The sequence below is a fragment of the Haemorhous mexicanus genome, chromosome Z (assembly GCF_027477595.1).
Source record: "Haemorhous mexicanus isolate bHaeMex1 chromosome Z, bHaeMex1.pri, whole genome shotgun sequence".
Classification (NCBI taxonomy): Eukaryota; Metazoa; Chordata; class Aves; order Passeriformes; family Fringillidae; genus Haemorhous; species Haemorhous mexicanus.
In genome coordinates, this window is record NC_082381.1 from 4,317,920 (window position 1) to 4,333,967 (window position 16,048).

Below are 16,048 nucleotides of genomic sequence, written 5' to 3' on the forward strand. Positions count from 1 at the left end.
CCAAAAGTCAGCTGGGACAAAAGAGACTATACGTGAGGAAGGACTCAAGAAAACTGCAGAACAATTCCACAAGCCAAAGACACCTTTCCAAAAGGGGAAAACAAACCAACAGAGCCTTTTGACCTCCAGCATTACCACATGCGCCCTTGTCCGTCACACTGCAGAAGCCCAGAGAAGCAGCGTCCTTAAGCCAAGCAGCCAGATGCTCAGCCGCAGACCCCAGCTCATCAGTGCCCCAGCATGACAGGTCAAAGGCCAATTTCTTGCTGTCACTGCCTACAGGAAATGCCTACATCCTGCAGGACTCCAGCACTCAGCATGCTCAGCCAGCAACCGCAAGTGCTGGCTGCTCAGAAACTTGCACCTCAGCAGCCCAGAATGGGCACTTACTCTTTTGGTATGAGCAGGCGGCCATTTGACCACAGCTGGACGTTTTCGTTTTTCTTGTTCATCTTCCTCCTCCTTGGCTTCTTCAGCAATTGGAGGGAGAGCCAGAGGATAGAGGACTCTTGGCCTTGGCACCTGTGGCAAGAGGTGGATCATGGATAAGCTGTTACCTAGGGCGTATAATTTCATTTCCTATCGCATCTACAGCAACAGCACCTAAGGAGAACTCATGAACTTTGTTGGCAATGGCATTCTTAGTCACTTCAACCAGATTGAAATGGGCCAGGTCAACAGATCTTTACATTGCTAAGAAATCTGCTAGAAGCAAGCAACGTTGTCTATGCAAAACACAGCTTTTAGGTCTAGAAAGATATCAAATGGAAAAGTAGGAAAGAGACAGCAAGGCTTTTGAGACTGCTGCAGCAGACATGGAAAACCAGAAAGTGTTCAGAATCCCTTTCATTGCATGATAAGAGCCGGAAAATAGTGCAGAAGCATCCATGATTGCTGGAAAACTAGAAAATGAACAATGCATCTCCTCTTAGGAAACCAACAAACAAATAGATGGAAGTGTCATCGCTGCCTGTGTCTAAAACACTTGGATGCAGAGAGTGGATGATGTGAAGAGAAAGAGCCCTTGTGGTGAGCACTGTCATGTAGGCATCTAAGGAATTCTGCTTGAAGGTCCTTTATGTGCCTCCCCTTGTCCAATCTAAAGCTCCCTCAGTCCCTCAGCACCTCCTCACTGGCCTTGTGCTCCACACCCAGGCCCAGCTCCCGTGGCCTACTCAGCACACGCACCAGCCCCTCAAACACTTCCCGCTTCCCAGGGGCCCCCAGCTGCACACGGCATTCCAGCTGTGGCCGCAGTGGTGCCAGGCACAGAGCGACGCTCACTGCCCTGCTCCTGCTGCCCCACTGCTATTGACACAGGCCACAATGCCCTTGGCCTTCTTGGCCACCAGGCCACGGTCTGCCTCATCTGCAGCTTCTCCTGACCTGAAGCACCCCTGCCTCCTTTTGACCCACACAGCTCCCCATCCATAACGTTGCTTGTTTGACTTCAAATACAGCATCCACCATTTCAAGATGGCCTTCCTCTTCTGAGCAACACAAGACAGCTGTCAAGGACTTGCAGCTTCACCCCCACTGCAGGTACCAATGCAATTGCCAAAGCTGCAGACTTCAGCCCAAAAGTGATCAACAGAAACTTGCCCCTTCTGCTGTTTGCCTCACAAGGAGGCTTCGATACTGTGCGGTTCCTTTCTTTGGCTACACGCAACAAGAAAGGCCGGCCACAGCTTCAAGGACAGCAGAAACATTTCCTTGAACCTGAGCAAAAGCCAAAAGGCAGCTGGGCCAACAGAGACTCTATACGTGAGGAACGACTCAAGAAAACTGCAGAACACTTCCACAAGCCAAAGACACCTTTCCAAAAAGGGAAAACAAACCAAAAGAGCCTTTTGACCTCCAGCACTACCACATTCGCCCTTGGCCATAACACCGCAGAAGCCCAGAGATGGAGCTTATCTGAGCCAAACAGCCAGAAGCTCAGCTGCAACCCCGGGCTCTTCAGTGCCCCAGCATTACAGCTCATAGGCCAATTTCTTGCTGTCACTGCCTTCAGGAAATGCCTACATCCTGCAGGACTCCAGCAGTCAGCATCCTCAGTCAGCAACAGCAAGTGCTGGCTGCTCAGAAACTTGCAACTTTGCCTTGTACTCAAGACAGCCCCCCATGAATGGGCACTTACTCTCTTGGAATGAACAGCCTGTGGTGTGACCACAGCTGGACGCTTCCATTTGACTTGCTCAACTTCCTCAATTTTGGCTTCTTCTCCAGGAGCAGAGGGAGGCAGGGGAGAGATGGTTCTTGGTCTTGTAACCTGTGGCAAGAGAGAAGCATGACGGACAGGCTATTACCCATCAATTATAACCCCATTTCTCCTTAGATCTATAACCACATCTGCTAAAAGGAAATCATCAGCTTTGTCGGCAATGTCATTCTAAGTCACTCCAACCAGATTGAAATGGGCCAATTCAACAGAATAGAATATGGCTATGTATTTGATATTCTTTCCTGGCTCTTTTAATGAGCAACATTGTCTCTGCAAATGCAGATTTTACTTCTTGAAAGCTCTAAAATAGAAAAGAAGAAACGAGCCAGCAAGACCTTTGCAACTCCTGCTGACACAATGAAAACCAGAAAGGGTTCAGAATCCCTTTCATTGCATGATAAGAGCCAGAAAAGTAGTACAGAGGCATCTTTGCTGGCTGGAAAAAGAGAAAATGAAGAGGGCTTCTCCTCCTAGGAAACCAACCAACAATAAGATCAAAGTGTCAGCTTTGCCTGTGTCTAAAACACTTGGATGCGGGGAAGGGAATTTTGGCAGGGGAACAGCCCTTGTGGTAAGCACTGTCATGTAGGCATCTAAGGAAGTCTTCTTGAAGGTCCTTCATGAGCCTCCCCTTGTCCAGGGTAAAGCTTCTCCAGCACCTCCTCACTGGCCTTGTGCTCCACACCCCAGCCCAGCTCCCGTGGAATTCTCTGCATACACTTCAGCCCCTAATCACTTTCTGCTTCCCAGGAGCCCACAGCTGCACACAGCACTCCACCTGTGGCCGCAGCGCTGCCCAGCACAGGGCGACGCTCACTGCCCTGCTCCTGCTGCCCCACTGCTGCTGACACAGGCCACGATGACCTTGGCCTTCTTGGCCACCGGGCCACGGTCTGCCTCATCCTCAGGTGACCTGCAACAGCAGCACCCTGCCTCCTTTTGACCCACACAGCTCCCCATCCACAACGTTGCTTGTTTGACTTCAAATACAGCATCCACCATTTCAAGATGGCCTTCCTCTTCTGAGCAACACAAGACAGCTGTCAAGGACTTGCAGCTTCACCCCCTCTCCGGCCTCCAAGGCACATGCCAAAGCTGCAGACTTCAGCCCAAAAGTGATCAACAGAGAGTTGCCCCTTCTGCTGTTTGCCTAACAAGGAGGCTTCGCAACTCCTCGGTTCCTTTCTTTGGCCACACACAAGATTGGCTCCCCACAGCTTCATGGACAACACAAACATCTCCTTGAACCTGAGCAAAAGCCAGAAGGCAGCTGGGTCAACAAAGACTCTACAAGTGAGGAACCACTCAAGAAAACTGCAGAACACTTCCACAAGCCAAAGACACCTTTCCAAAACGAGGAAACAAAACCCAACAGAGCCTTTTGACCTCCAGCACTAACACGTGCGGCCTTGGCTATAACACTGCAGAAGCCCAGAGATGGAGCTTCCCTGAGCCAAGCAGCCAGAAGCTCAGCCGCAGCTCCAAGCTCTTCAGTGCCCTAGCATGACAGCTCATAGGCCAATTTCTTGTTGTCACTGCCCACAGGAAATGGCTACATCGTGCAGGACTCCAGCACTCAGCATCCTCAGCCAGCAACAGCAAGTGCTGGATGCTCAGAAACTTGCACCTCTGCCTTGCACTCAAGACAGCACCCCATGAATGGGCACTTACTCTTTTGGTACGAGCAACCTGTACTGTGACCACATCTGGATGCTTGTGGAGGTCTACCTTTTTTTGCTGCTCTCTGGCTTCTTCAGCAAGAGCAGAGGCAACAAGGGCAGCAACGGTTCTTGGTCCTGTCACCTGTGGCAAGAAAGAAGCATGAGGTACAGGCCATTACCTGTAATATACAACCCCATTTCTCCTTGGATCTACAACCACATCTTGAAAGGAGAACTCATACACTTTGTTAGCAATGGGATTCTAAGTCACACCAACCAAATTGAAATGGGCCAAATAAACAGAGCATTATCCTGCTAAGAATTTGATATTTCTCTCTGTCTGCCATCAGCAAGTAAGGTCATCTCCGCAAATTTGAGCTTTTCTTTCTGGAGAGCATTTAAATGGACAAGTAGGAAAGAGCCACCAAGGCCTTTGTGACTGCTGTGGCAGACATGGAAAACCAGAAAGGGTTCAGAATCCCTTTCTGTGCTTTATAAGGGCCAAAAAAGTAGTGCAGAGGCATCTTTGCTGTCTGGAAAATGAGAAAATGACGATGGCTTGTCCTCCGAGGAAACCAACAAAAAACAAGATTGAAGTGTCAGCTACGCATATGTCTAAAACACTTGGATGCAGAGAGTGGTTGTTTGGATGGGAAACAGCCCTTGTGGTGAGCACTGTCATGTAGGCATCTATAGAAGTCTGCTTGAATGTCCCTCACGAGCCTCCCCTTGTCCAGGCTAAAGCTCCCTCAGCACCTCTTCACTGGCCTTGTGCTCCACCTCCTTGCCAGCTCCCGAGGCCTTCTCTGCACATGCACCAGCTCCTCTATCACTTTCTGCTTCCAGGGGCCCACAGCTGCACACAGCATTCCAGCTGTGGCCACAGCGCTGCCCAGGAAAGAGCGACACGCTCTGCCCTGCTCCTGCTGCCCCACTGCTATTGACACAGGCCACGATGCCCTTTGCTTTTTTGGCCACCAGGCCACGGTCTGCCTCATCTGCAGCTTCTCCTGACCTGAAGCACCCCTGCCTCCTTTTGACCCACACAGCTTCCCATCCACAACGTTGCTTGTTTGACTTCAAATACAGCATCCACCATTTCAAGATGGCCTTCCTCTTCTGAGCAACACAAGACAGCTGTCAAGGACTTGCAGCTTCACCCCCACTGCGGGTACCAATACAATTGCCAAAGCTGCAGACTTCAGCCCAAAAGTGATTAATAGAGAGTTGCCCCTTTTGCTGTTTGCCTCACAAGGAGGCTTCGACACTGCGCGGTTCCTTTCTTTGGCCACCTGAGACAAGAATGGCTCCCCACAGCTTCATGGACTATACAAACATCTCCTTGAACCTGAGCAAAAGCCAAAAGGCAGCTGGGCTAACAGAGACTCTACCAGTGAAGAACGACTCAAAAAATCTGAAGAACAATTCCACAAGCCAAAGACACCTTTCCAAAAAGGGAAAACAAACCAAAAGAGCCTTTTGACCTCCAGCACTACCACGTGCGCCCTTGGCCATAACACTTCAGAAGCCCAGAGATGGAACTTCCCTCAGCAAAGCTGCCAGAAGCTCAGTTACAGGCCCATGCTCTTCAGTGCCCCAGCATGACAGGTCAAAGGCCAATTTCTTGCTGTCACTGCCTTCAGGAAATGCCTACATCCTTCAGGACTCCAGCACTCAGCATCCTCAGTCAGCAACAGCAAGTGCTGGCTGCTCAGAAACTTGCACCTTTGCCTTGTACTCAAGACAGCAACCCCCAGAATGGGCACTTACTCTTTTGGTATGAGTAGGCGGTGATATGACCCTAGGTGGACACTTGTCCTGTTCTTCCTCATTTTCCTCCTCTCTGGCTTCTTCAGCAAGAGCAGAGAGAGCCAGAGGAGAGACAGTTCTTGGTCCTGTCACCTGTGGTAAGAGAGAAGCATGAGGGACAGGCCATTACCTCTCACTTATAACCCCATTTCTCCTTGGATCTACAACCACATCTTGAAAGGAGAACTCATACACTTTGTTAGCAATGGGATTCTAAGTCACACCAACCAAATTGAAATGGGCCAAATAAACAGAGCATTATCCTGCTAAGAATTTGATATTTCTTCTCTGTCTGCTATCAGCAAGGTAGGTCATCTCTGCAAATTTGTGCTTTCTATTGTTGAAAGCTTTTAAACGGAGAAGTAAGAAAGAACCACCAAGGTCTCTGTGACTGCTGCGGCAGACATGGAAAACCAGAAAAGGTTCAGAATCCCTTTCTGTGCTTTATAAGGGCCAAAAGAGTAGTGCAGAGGCATCTTTGCTGTCTGGAAAATGAGAAAATGACGATGGCTTGTCCTCCGAGGAAACCAACAAAAAACAAGATTGAAGTGTCAGCTACGCATATGTCTAAAACACTTGGATGCAGAGAGTGGTTGTTTGGATGGGAAACAGCCCTTGTGGTGAGCACTGTCATGTAGGCATCTATAGAAGTCTGCTTGAATGTCCCTCACGAGCCTCCCCTTGTCCAGGCTAAAGCTCCCTCAGCACCTCTTCACTGGCCTTGTGCTCCACCTCCTTGCCACCTCCTGAGGCCTTCTCTGCACATGCACCAGCTCCTCTATCACTTTCTGCTTCCAGGGGCCCACAGCTGCACACAGCATTCCAGCTGTGGCCACAGCGCTGCCCAGCAAAGAGCGACACGCACTGCCCTGCTCCTGCTGCCCCACTGCTATTGACACAGGCCACGATGCCCTTTGCCTTCTTGGCCACCGGGCCACGGTGTGCCTCATCTGCAGCTTCTCCTGACCTGAAGCACCCCTGCCTCCTTTTGACCCACACAGCTCCCCATCCACAACGTTGCTTGTTTGACTTCAAATACAGCATCCACCATTTCAAGATGGCCTTCCTCTTCTGAGCAACACAAGACAGCTGTCAAGGACTTGCAGCTTCACCCCCACTGCAGGTACCAATACAATTGCCAAAGCTGCAGACTTCAGCCCAAAAGTGATTAATAGAGAGTTGCCCCTTTTGCTGTTTGCCTCACAAGGAGGCTTCGACACTGCGCGGTTCCTTTCTTTGGCCACCTGAGACAAGAATGGCTCCCCACAGCTTCATGGACTATACAAACATCTCCTTGAACCTGAGCAAAAGCCAAAAGGCAGCTGGGCTAACAGAGACTCTACCAGTGAAGAACGACTCAAAAAATCTGAAGAACAATTCCACAAGCCAAAGACACCTTTCCAAAAAGGGAAAACAAACCAAAAGAGCCTTTTGACCTCCAGCACTACCACGTGCGCCCTTGGCCATAACACTTCAGAAGCCCAGAGATGGAACTTCCCTCAGCAAAGCTGCCAGAAGCTCAGTTACAGGCCCATGCTCTTCAGTGCCCCAGCATGACAGGTCAAAGGCCAATTTCTTGCTGTCACTGCCTTCAGGAAATGCCTACATCCTTCAGGACTCCAGCACTCAGCATCCTCAGTCAGCAACAGCAAGTGCTGGCTGCTCAGAAACTTGCACCTTTGCCTTGTACTCAAGACAGCAACCCCCAGAATGGGCACTTACTCTTTTGGTATGAGTAGGCGGTGATATGACCCTAGGTGGACACTTGTCCTGTTCTTCCTCATTTTCCTCCTCTCTGGCTTCTTCAGCAAGAGCAGAGAGAGCCAGAGGAGAGACAGTTCTTGGTCCTGTCACCTGTGGTAAGAGAGAAGCATGAGGGACAGGCCATTACCTCTCACTTATAACCCCATTTCTCCTTGGATCTACAACCACATCTTGAAAGGAGAACTCATACACTTTGTTAGCAATGGGATTCTAAGTCACACCAACCAAATTGAAATGGGCCAAATAAACAGAGCATTATCCTGCTAAGAATTTGATATTTCTTCTCTGTCTGCTATCAGCAAGGTAGGTCATCTCTGCAAATTTGAGCTTTCTATTGTTGAAAGCTTTTAAACGGAGAAGTAAGAAAGAACCACCAAGGTCTCTGTGACTGCTGCGGCAGACATGGAAAACCAGAAAATGTTCAGAATCCCTTTCTGTGCTTTATAAGGGCCAAAAGAGTAGTGCAGAGGCATCTTTGCTGTCTGGAAAATGAGAAAATGACGATGGCTTGTCCTCCGAGGAAACCAACAAAAAACAAGATTGAAGTGTCAGCTACGCATATGTCTAAAACACTTGGATGCAGAGAGTGGTTGTTTGGATGGGAAACAGCCCTTGTGGTGAGCACTGTCATGTAGGCATCTATAGAAGTCTGCTTGAATGTCCCTCACGAGCCTCCCCTTGTCCAGGCTAAAGCTCCCTCAGCACCTCTTCACTGGCCTTGTGCTCCACCTCCTTGCCAGCTCCCGAGGCCTTCTCTGCACATGCACCAGCTCCTCTATCACTTTCTGCTTCCAGGGGCCCACAGCTGCACACAGCATTCCAGCTGTGGCCACAGCGCTGCCCAGCAAAGAGCGACACGCACTGCCCTGCTCCTGCTGCCCCACTGCTATTGACACAGGCCACGATGCCCTTTGCCTTCTTGGCCACCAGGCCACGGTCTGCCTCATCTGCAGCTTCTCCTGACCTGAAGCACCCCTGCCTCCTTTTGACCCACACAGCTCCCCATCCACAACGTTGCTTGTTTGACTTCAAATACAGCATCCACCATTTCAAGATGGCCTTCCTCTTCTGAGCAACACAAGACAGCTGTCAAGGACTTGCAGCTTCACCCCCACTGCGGGTACCAATACAATTGCCAAAGCTGCAGACTTCAGCCCAAAAGTGATTAATAGAGAGTTGCCCCTTTTGCTGTTTGCCTCACAAGGAGGCTTCGACACTGCGCGGTTCCTTTCTTTGGCCACCTGAGACAAGAATGGCTCCCCACAGCTTCATGGACTATACAAACATCTCCTTGAACCTGAGCAAAAGCCAAAAGGCAGCTGGGCTAACAGAGACTCTACCAGTGAAGAACGACTCAAAAAATCTGAAGAACAATTCCACAAGCCAAAGACACCTTTCCAAAAAGGGAAAACAAACCAAAAGAGCCTTTTGACCTCCAGCACTACCACGTGCGCCCTTGGCCATAACACTTCAGAAGCCCAGAGATGGAACTTCCCTCAGCAAAGCTGCCAGAAGCTCAGTTACAGGCCCATGCTCTTCAGTGCCCCAGCATGACAGGTCAAAGGCCAATTTCTTGCTGTCACTGCCTTCAGGAAATGCCTACATCCTTCAGGACTCCAGCACTCAGCATCCTCAGTCAGCAACAGCAAGTGCTGGCTGCTCAGAAACTTGCACCTTTGCCTTGTACTCAAGACAGCAACCCCCAGAATGGGCACTTACTCTTTTGGTATGAGTAGGCGGTGATATGACCCTAGGTGGACACTTGTCCTGTTCTTCCTCATTTTCCTCCTCTCTGGCTTCTTCAGCAAGAGCAGAGAGAGCCAGAGGAGAGACAGTTCTTGGTCCTGTCACCTGTGGTAAGAGAGAAGCATGAGGGACAGGCCATTACCTCTCACTTATAACCCCATTTCTCCTTGGATCTACAACCACATCTTGAAAGGAGAACTCATACACTTTGTTAGCAATGGGATTCTAAGTCACACCAACCAAATTGAAATGGGCCAAATAAACAGAGCATTATCCTGCTAAGAATTTGATATTTCTTCTCTGTCTGCTATCAGCAAGGTAGGTCATCTCTGCAAATTTGAGCTTTCTATTGTTGAAAGCTTTTAAACGGAGAAGTAAGAAAGAACCACCAAGGTCTCTGTGACTGCTGCGGCAGACATGGAAAACCAGAAAAGGTTCAGAATCCCTTTCTGTGCTTTATAAGGGCCAAAAGAGTAGTGCAGAGGCATCTTTGCTGTCTGGAAAATGAGAAAATGACGATGGCTTGTCCTCCGAGGAAACCAACAAAAAACAAGATTGAAGTGTCAGCTACGCATATGTCTAAAACACTTGGATGCAGAGAGTGGTTGTTTGGATGGGAAACAGCCCTTGTGGTGAGCACTGTCATGTAGGCATCTATAGAAGTCTGCTTGAATGTCCCCCATGAGCCTCCCCTTGTCCAGGCTAAAGCTCCCTCAGCACCTCTTCACTGGCCTTGTGCTCCACCTCCTTGCCAGCTCCCGAGGCCTTCTCTGCACATGCACCAGCTCCTCTATCACTTTCTGCTTCACAGGGGCCCAAAGCTGCACACAGCACTCCACCTGTGGCCGCAGCGCTGCCCAGCACAGAGCGACGCTCACTGCCCTGCTCCTGCTGCCCCCCTGCTGCTGACACAGGCCACAATGCCCTTTGCCTTCTTGGCCACCGGGCCACAGTCTGCCTCATCTGCAGCTTCTCCAGACCTGCAGCAGCCTTGGCACCTTTTTGGCCCATGCATCCATCCAGGCACAAAGCTGCCCATCTGACTTAAAATACAGCATCCACCATTTTAGGATGGCCTTGTTTTTCTACAGCGGCACCTTTTAAGGAGATGTTATTAAATAGATAGGAATAGAATTGTCAGTCACTCTGACTAAATTTTAATGGGCCTATTCTACTCTATGGGAAATTGCTCTCAGTTCAGTGTTCCCCCCTGGCTGCCGTCAGCAAGCAACATTCTCTCTGCAAAACTGAGTTGGCAGTTTTTCTGGGCTCTGAGATGCAAATTAGGAAATATCCACTTATGCCTTTGTTATTTTTGTTGAAGGCGTGAAAATGGATTTTCTTTTGGCCTCCCTAGCTGGCCCTCTACACTCTACTGGTACTGGCCCTGCTGACAGCTCGCTCTACGATTCTTAAAGACCAGGAACATGAAATTCCCCTTTCTCACTCACCTCACGATCAGCACCACTGAATACACGCTTCACGTGACCTGTAGTGGGCAAGGGAAAATGAACCAGATGCTGTGAGAAAACTGCTTGGGCTGCTGAATCCCACAGAAGAAGTCAACCCCAACAGAGATGATTTCCTGTTTCACAACTTCCCTCCAGGAGACACGTTTCATTCACACAGCCAGCAAGAGATTGGGACAGTATTCTTGGCTGTGCCTACACCTTGGCCTGTTTTGCCAGTAAATGAATACAAAGATGACCAAGAAAATGCAAAGTCTTCTTTAACACTCTATGCTCCTGTTCTACCAAAAACATAAAACATCTTCTAAAATCCTCTCCTTCAGGTACTTTTTTAAATTAATCAGTTGCATGCACTAATTCTCATTAACTTGCTGGAAACAGTTGCACAAAAAAGCTTCCCCAAGATCCCCTGGAGCTGTGGCAGTTCTATTGTGGAAGAGCGCAGCAGCAGCTCCAGGGTTAAGGAGCAGACACTCACTGCTTTGGAGTTTGCATTTCATTGCAAAGGGAAAATCACTATTGTTGCACTCAGTAAAGGATTACTTAGTTAGTCAAATCCTTTCATGAGGAAATGTAGAACGAAAGAAGCTTTCCCTGAATGCTGGGAACATTTGCAGAGTTTTTAGAAGGCCCTTCAAGAACGTCTCCAGCAGTCTACATTTTCAAAGCTGTCTTGCTTGTCCCAGCAAACTGAGGAAATGACAGACTCTGCTGCCACAAACTCTCCTGTGGAGGGAACGGAAGCCCTGCAGGTTCCCTTGCAAATGCTGCCCTTGTGGCTACAGACACTCATTTTTCAGCTGAGTGTTTTGACAGGAGCTTTCCCAAACCAGTGGCATTCTAATGCTCTTTCTGTTTCTAAATCAACTCAGTCACTAAGAAAGAGCAGGAAGACATACCAAAGCCATCATTCTGGTTACACCCATGGAAAACCTCTACTTACGTGCCAGGTGAGTCACAAAATATACAGAATAAGTAACAGCATATGCTCCAAAAAGTGCAGGAGCAAGTTGCTCAATCATTGTAGCACTGCTCTGCAAGTTTGCAGGCTGTGCTCCAACAGTAGAAAAAGCAAGGCTCTTGTCAGTGCACAGGTGTTCACTGACAAATGCCTCACCCAGGAGAATGCTACTGCACTGAGCAAGCTCTAGGGCTGCTCTGACGCTCAGGCCTTCCATGCACTAAGGCAACCTTCTGATGTCACCACGACAAGGTGGCAACCATGCCCTGACATCACAAAGCAAACACTCTATGTTGGTCTGTGAATTTATGCCAGGCAATAACAACCTTCCCTACAGCAAACAGAAGACAGCCTGGGAAGTTCTCCTCCATCACAAAGCAGCACAAATTCCCCTCGTGGGCCAAAGCCTGTTGTTTCAAGGGATCCAAGAGTAACTCCAAGAGTGCACAAAGCACCTACAGCCTGTACCCCAACTGAGCACTCAGATGGGACACAAGCTAAGGAAACCAGACCAAGAAAATGGCCCACAGTATTGCACTTCTGAGAAACGACCCTTGTTTTTAACTTTTTAAAGGTTTCTTAAACCTTAACAAAGGACTGAATAAGGAAAGATTCCAGCACTGGGAGTCTCCATGACTAGCAGCCACATGCTCATCTACAAAAGGGATGCTCTGCCTTTAATACCCTTAGCCCCTCCCAAAGTTTTGTCTGTCAAATCTTTCTCTGCTGTCCTCTTACATCTTGATTGGAGGTCAGGTGTTATTAAGCCGTGCCTCGTGGTCACAAGCCAGCCCTCCCCAAAAGCCCTGACTACCAAGGCTATTACAAGGGGGATAAGAAAGAGGACTATGGGAGAACATTTTCTAATAACATCACTTCGCATTTGAACACCCACATAACATCTATCTCTTAACTGTGAGAGCCAACTATTTCATTACTCACCTAGAGTGCACAGAACCAGAAGAGAAGGCACTGTGGGCATAACAGATGAAATCATTCCTAACAAATCCTCCCACATATTTGCACATTTATTGGATATTACCCGGACACCTGTGAATGTATATCTCTGCCTTTCTTCCCCTTTGAAAGTAGTCCAACTGGCAACTTGTAGGGAAACCAAGGGCTTTGTGGGGGCTGCATTACTCTGCACACACCCTGGCCAACCATGGCAAGGAGCTTTGGTGCCTAAAAAGACCAACCAGAGGAAACAGCTGGAAAAGGTTGAAAGCTACCAAGCAGGGCCTGATGCCTGCTGCCAGCTCAGGGTTAGAAAGGAGGCATTACTTTATTTTAGCGCTGGGAGCATAGGGAATCACTTCCCTAAGCCCTGCACACCCAGCAATAACACCTACTAGTTTGTATCCATGGAACTAAGACATATTCAATACTTTCCTGAAACTCCTAGGCTAAACATTACCCCAAATTTATTGACATATTTCAATGACTTCTCAGAATTTATCGACATCAGAGTAGGAGTGTTCTGTAGGTCCCTGGTGGTCGTTGCCACAGGTTCAGGAGGAGACCCATGCACAAAAGAACCTAAGACACAACTGGGGTTGTAAAGCAAATGTATTCCATTAGTTGCAGTAGCAAACAATACATACCAACTGTTGGGGTCTCTAGCTTGTCAGAGTGACCCCGAGAAAAGTTGCAAAGTCCCTTTTTCCAGCCTGGCGCTTGAAGAAGGAGTCAGGGCTCTTCATTTCTCAGTCTCGAGGTTGTTTATTGAATCTTATCTATAAAATTATTTCTCCTGTCCTGCCGAGGTCTGCTCAGCAAGACAGTCACAGGCATTCTGCCTGCCCCCGGGGCGGTGTTATGTCTTTATGCTAAAAACTATGCATACAATGTTTACAATTACTTTCCGATACCTATCACCTATGTTAGACAGTGAGCTTCTACTCTAAACCAATCTAAATGTGCCAACATCCCAGCAGAAGATGGAGGCCAGGAAGGAGAAAGGTAGGACATGCCCAGATCCCTCCATCTTGCCCCCTGAACCCCTATTCTAGAAACCCCAAAATCTACTGTTTCACCCCATGATAAATTCACTTTCATTCTACTTTATTTACTGTGGCTTGCAGATATTCATCTATGGTTGGTAACTTGCTCCACGGGTCATAATCACAACCACAGGTATTTTTGGGCTCTGTGCCCGGGTCTCTGAGACCCCTGGCAGGGGTCTTGCCTGCTCAGGACAACCAGAGGGATGTCCTGGGTCCTGACAACCAACCCCTTGATTCCCAAAAATCTGCTGAGCAGGAGAAGGAGATGGAGCGTGGTGCTTGGCGGCAGGAGCAGGTAGGCAGTGCACTTGCAAGACATCCCCTGGATCAAAACCGTGTGAATCTCGTCCTTCTCACTCCTCTACCCCAGAACCAGGCTTGTATCTCCTGCGCAGGAGTGGAATTTTCCCAGTTACGGCATCAGTTCATACATGGCTGGCTGTGAGATGAGGCCATGATGACTCCATGACTCCCTGCCACCAAGGGCTCCATTAAACATTGTTCCCCTTTTTTCAAAGCTTGACTGCCCACCGATTGACCAACACATTGTTTCTCTTCCAAGGGTCAAGTTGCCACCTATTAAACAATACACTTTTCTTCATTGTCTTGTCAACCTGCTCAAACATGGATCAAATACGGCAGGGCCTCAGACACGACTCTGGTTCCTGACACAGTCGTTAGGGAAATATCCCATTCCTCAAATTCTCCTTTGGTGGTCAAGAGCCTCCTAAACACTTTCTTCCCTTTGAATGTTGAATGCATTCCAGCTACCTTCTTAGCAGGACCACTTTCTTTATTCTCAAGGCCAAGATAGCCACATGCACACAGTAAGCACTGCAGTGGGGGAATACAGGGTTCAGCACTGCCTGTTAAAGCTAAAGGAATTGACAAGATGAAACCCTATTTGTTACACTTATACGCCTCGCCCTCCTATTCTGGGAAGCAAACACAAGCATTTCATCAATACACCCTGCAAATGCTCTTGCTGAGAGAAGCCACATTGCTGTGTCAATAAAGCAGCTGGGACTCCGTTTGTTCATGCAGAGAAAGCCAATTCTTTATTCACATAACTCATTTTTATACCATTTTCACAGACCTCACGTTCAACTCCAACTGGCTGGTAGTTTTCTTGCCACACAATTCATTGCTTAGAAGGTGTTTTGGTGTGTACATGCTAAGACTCTCTCTTTTGAAGACTCACTCTTACTCAGGTGATTACATTTTTCCTTTGTGGACGTTCATGAGACAGAGTTCTTGTTTATTACAGATGCAAACAGATTTCTTAGCACAATAGCTTGTTGTGCTAGCTGCACTCATTCCTAGGACTTTCCCCATGGGAAGTTAACTGGCTGCACGTAGAAGACGTAACAGGCCAGCTGGGAAGTTAGCAGAGCAAGGCCTGATTTTAGAAGGCCTTTCTTTTCTAATACCCCTACCTGTGTGCAACACATTGTGACTTTCTTTCAGAAATTAATGAAGAAAACACAGATTGCTGTTATGAGGAGAAAAGTTGTCCATTGTTTTTAAAGGTTGCAGAGTTCACAAGTTAAACCAATTGCTGCCAAGTTGGAGTTGTAACTATTTGCTGTTAATAATTTCATGTTGTAATCACCTGTTGTTAATAGTTTTTCTTTAATTACCTGCTGTTGATGGTTAGAAATCCCCTTCGTCGAGTATCACCCTGCTGCTACCTGGAAAATGGCACCCGGGGTTGTGAGGAGGAGGTGACATCGGGCTGGTATGCAAATGAGGAAACCCCACACCAAACCTAGCAGGAAAAACCCCTAAAAAAAACGAGCCACCATGGAATTAAGAGATTGAAGTGATGTCTAGATGTGAGGAACAGAAACCAGTATCCGCTAAGACCCTTTTTACCTTTCACCCTAACCTAAAAGACATCGGCTAGAAAGAGGACCTCAAATGTCAAACTGAAAAACTGGGCAATGTCCTGGTACTCCCCTGAGGATGGAAGCCCCAGCTCTGCCTGCAGACCAGCGGACAAAGCTGCACTTTTCCTCCTCCGTGCCACTGGGAGCAGTGGTGGCGTGTGCGAGACCCGTGGGTTCTCCCCACCCAACCTGATTTTTAATAAAGGCATTAAAGAGGAGAAGGATCTCCTGCCTTATTTATTTCAACTGCCTACTGAAATTATTCCGCACTCCCTTCCAAATCAGTTCACTCCTCAAGCAAAACTCTCAGGCACATGCCCGATTCCCTCTCTCCCAGCAGCTCAGAGCAGCATTGCACAGCGCTTGCTGTGCGCCAGACAGCACAAAGCAGGCTGGCCTGGTGGCCCTGAATATTTCTGCAAAACACTCTGCATCTCACCCCTTTGCTCTGGCTCGGTGCAGAACTGCAGGATTGCAGGCGCTTCCTCCCAGAGCTGCGTGAGGCACTGGCTCCTGCAG